The sequence below is a fragment of the Heliangelus exortis genome, chromosome 2 (genome assembly GCF_036169615.1).
Source record: "Heliangelus exortis chromosome 2, bHelExo1.hap1, whole genome shotgun sequence".
In the NCBI taxonomy this organism is placed as follows: Eukaryota; Metazoa; Chordata; class Aves; order Apodiformes; family Trochilidae; genus Heliangelus; species Heliangelus exortis.
Genome location: NC_092423.1, coordinates 121,034,744 through 121,039,418, shown reverse-complemented (window position 1 = coordinate 121,039,418; position 4,675 = coordinate 121,034,744).

Genomic DNA, 4,675 nt, shown 5'->3' with positions numbered 1-4,675 from the left:
AAATCTGGCACATATATGACATGGTATGGAGTTCCTGTCTAACAAGAGACCACATCTTACCCAGTTTTAATGTTGACTCTTGAAAAACAGTGGTCTTTTGCTGGCCAGAACCATATGCAGCAAGCCATTTTCTCCTGAGTACAATCATTGTGAAAGAGATCTTGCTGCACCATCACATCCGAAGTATTGGATCACCTTATCTCAACTTCAAAGTATTTTGTGATACATCACTAAATACCACAAGGCTTTTAATGTTTATTTACCTCAGTAAGATTTTCTTCCATTTACTGTGATTCATGACTCAATCTATCATGCAGTATCAATCACCTATAATTGTTCCAGCTATGACAATTGCATTATGATGATTAGGAATATAGTGCCTATCTGGTGAATATTATTACCCTTGACTGTCTTTGGGGCCTGACTTTGCTTTAATTGATTTCATTAGAAGGCCTAGCGTTTGGGAGATGCAGTTCAGGGTCAGAAGCATTTCCACATCATTTTATTCATTTGGAAGGGGTAGGGGTGGGCTAGCTTTCATTACAAACTATCCTGTGTTTTAATACATAAAGGGAAAAAAATGGAGTCATCAGAGTTCTTAGTCTGAAATTTTGGGGGTTCTTTTTTTTAAAAAAATACTCCTAAGCTGCTTAGATGGCATAGATAACTATTTTCAATTTTCTTGAATGCTTTCAAGTATGACACCTTCTGAATGGCAGACAAACTGTGTTGAAGAGCTGCTGTGTCAACAGTTTATGTTGCAGCTGACTCATCCTGACTTTCATGCATGCACAGAAGTAAACACAGAAATATGTGTTGATTTGCTGAGTGCTGTGCAGTCCTTCATCCATCTGAAGTCATCATCCATCTGAAGTCACCTCCAATAAATACATTAAGTAACACATTATCTAATGCTCCTCCAAGTCTTATCAATAATGGATGCAGCAAGTATTTGCTGCTCAACCTTGTGTGACAGACCCGAATGAAATTACTGTGAACAGCCTGTAAGAGACCTGGGGCAGTTAGAGATGCAGACTCTGCACTCACTGGCAGGAGGAATGCACATGTTACTGAGTTCAATAATGTTCATTTTGGCTACAGGCAAGAGTTTCTGCATTGTATGAAAGACTAGGAGAAGTTTTATGGCCTGTGTAATGTAAAAAGTAGGCCTCTCTGGTCATAACTGTCTATGAGTTACAGACTTGGGATTCCCAGTCTACAAATCCCAGTTAAATCTGTTTTCTCCCCTCTCTTTCACAGGATCAATGGCCATAGGGAGTGGTGAGTTTCACACAGACACACACAATCATTTCTCCAATTCCTCTGCCTGAAATTTAGAGAGGTGCAAAAGACCATCCCTTCCAGTCTGTCCAACTAGAGCAACATGAGAAATACCTGTATCCTAGGGAATATGGTCTCTTGCAGCAGAAGGAAATATGAACAGATCCATTAGAAATAAAGGAGAAAAGTAGGTTTGCAGGTATTTGTCTACAACAAATTTGTCTTACAACTGAAAAAGGAAGACAGAGAGGTAATAGGAAAAGAGAAAAGAGGAACATAATGAGAGACAGAATGAGGGAAGGAAGGAAGGAAGGAAGGAAGGAAGGAAGGAAGGAAGGAAGGAAGGAAGGAAGGAAGGAAGGAAGGAAGGAAGGAAGGAAGGAAGGAAGGAAGGAAGGAAGGAAGGAAGGAAGGAAGGAAGGAAGGAAGGAAGGAAGGAAGGAAGGAAGGAAGGAAGGAAGGAAGGAAGGAAGGAAGGAAGGAAGGAAGGAAGGAAGGAAGGAAGGAAGGAAGGAAGGAAGGAAGGAAGGAAGGAAGGAAGGAAGGAAGGAAGGAAGGAAGGAAGGAAGGAAGGAAGGAAGGAAGGAAGGAAGGAAGGAAGGAAGGAAGGAAGGAAGGAAGGAAGGAAGGAAGGAAGGAAGGAAGGAAGGAAGGAAGGAAGGAAGGACTTAAAGTATTTTCTAGGTGGACTTTCTTCAACAGGTAATTATTGTTTAAATTTCTGGTATGTCTTCAGATGAAGTAAACGAAACAATGTTTCAAGGCAGTGAGCTCTAATATCTCATCATTGAATTAACTGCTTCATAGTAAATGATCACTTAAATAATGGATTAGAAATTTTTTTTTTTTAACAAAAAATAGGGCATCTCACCACACCCTTTTCACACAATCTGTTCTAGAACAATTCCTGTCTCATTGAGATGAAGTTACTCTGATAAAAATCCTAAGCAACTTGATCAGGTGATTTTTATGCAGTTTTAACAAGGTCATCACATCAGACAGTGTGCATGACTACTTGATGAATATGTATAAGAAATAAAATAGCAGTTATAGCAATTAATAGCCATGAAAAAAATAAAATCAGGTCTATTTTTTCTGGGGAAACACAACAAAAACAAAAACAAACAAATAAAAAACAAAATTAAAAAACCAAAAGAAATGGTGTAGATAATTAATTTAAAATGTACATAGTGTTTTTCACCCTAGCAGGTTCTAAAGTGATATAAACTGCCTCGCTGAAATGCATATTATATATAGGGGGAGGGTAAAAGAAAGTCAGAGCAGCTGTTTTATACAATATAGCAAAACTTTGCAAACAAGAGGGGAATTCAAAAACAGAGGACAATTTTGCCCATACTGATTTTTGGCCAGCTCATCAGCTGTAAGACCCTTGCTCTCCTAAATGTGACATGAGATCCCCGAAATGACCATAGCTATGTCTTTCTTTGTAGAAAGTTGTGTAAGCCACAGAGTTTCTGTAAATGCTAGGTGAGGTGCACTCAAGAACCGGTAAGGTTTGGAAAAGAGTCCCAGGAGGCCCCTATCCCACTCACTCCCAGTTCTCTGATTTTCTTTGGGAAGATGCTGTTCAATCAAAACACCAATCTTGACTGCTCTTGCTCAAGTCCTGGTAATATGTGAGTTGTGAGAGAGGGGTTCTCAGCACAAAGGAGTCCCATCACATTGTGCAGGAGCACTAAACAACAAAACCTATCACTTTTGTCAGAGTAAATAGCTTGTAGATGTGTCTATGAATATTAAACTCAATTCTAACAGCAGGGAGCAAGGAGCCTCCTGTTTGAAATAAGAATGTGTGCTTACAAATCATCCACTATTGAAGGACTTTCTCCATCAGACTGCAAGCCAGCAGGCGATCTAATTTTTGCTTTAATGGTTCCTACAGTGTTGAACTGGCTTTCTTCTAAAATCCCAGTCATTTCATTTCTGCCTGTTTTTCAAACACCACCCTAAGACCTTCCCTGCCTGCAAGGTGTTTGCAGAGTTACAACTGTAGCTGTCTATTAGTCCAGACCTGGGCAGTTTTATTTGTTGTTGGTTTTGTTTATTTGTTTGTTTGTTTGTTTATTTGTGGGGAGGTCCTATTATTTATTTAAATAATTTATTTCCTTTAATTATATTTTGGGTTATATTTGCTTTAGTACTATGCCACTAAGAACTTGGGAAAAAAATTTAAAAAAAAAGACTCCTATAGTTTACTTAGCATTGCTTGATATCACACCTTTTAGTGAACTTTCCAGAGAACCCTGACAAACAAGAACATTCTGGGCCATGAAAATATGCTATTCCTATCAGTACTCACATCAACATTACTGAAACATGTTCTAGTATTATTGACCTGAAAAAAGTATTTTACTTCTCACCTGATCAGAAAAATTGTGAGAAGATAGGTTTCTTCAGAGTGGCCACAACAGTATCATCTCATTGGGTACAACAAGAATGGGACTAATACAAAGGAAAAAAAAATGAGTTTACATGAGAGTATCATTTTTGTATGATTTATGGAAGTACTATAGTGTTTTATTGTCATTATTCAAAGTTAGCTGATTTGGTTTAAAGTTCTTTAAAAAGCTTAACTACGAAAAGGGAAATGAGATAATCTTTCCAGAGTTCTTAATCTGCACATAAATTAAAAGTAAAATTGTTATGCCAGTAGCCTACCACTTAGCTGTACTAACAGCAGTTAGCATATGTCCTCATTTTCAGTGGTATCTTTTTATATCACTTTTTATATCACTTTAATTTTCAAGGATGTGTAGGCATTCATAAATGACATTCTGTAAAGGAAAGTTGACTTATCTTGACAACTATCCGCTTCCCCCTCCAAATATTTTCTTATCTCTATTTGCAGAACTCTTACCTTAAATAATAAGGAACATGTAGGCTGAAGAATACAGAGCAATTTTTGCAGCAGTAAGATTCAATACCCTGTAAAGCATCATCTCAAGGGAGTTTTTAGGAGACCTGTTGCTTGAGCCACTTAAAACTAAACTGGACAAAACTACACTATAGGGAACAATTTTGGGTGAGAGGGGACCGTGCTAGTTGTTTTAACAAATCCTTCCAATTTCTAGCTTCTATCATTTCACAGCAACTTTAAGGGGATACAAAATATGCAGAGCTTCCACCATGGATGAGTATCAATCCTATATATTTTCATCTGGAACAACATTATGTAATCTTGTTTAAATTTTATAAGAAAGTAGGGTTATTCACAGCAGATATATTATGATCCACAATAGGACTCCTACATCAAGGTATCAGTGTTATTGTCAAAAATTTTCAGATTTAACATTCCAAAAACAAAAATGCAAAGCTCAGCTTTAAAGTATTATTATTACCAACATGGCATGGTTGGGGTTTTTTGTAGTTTGCT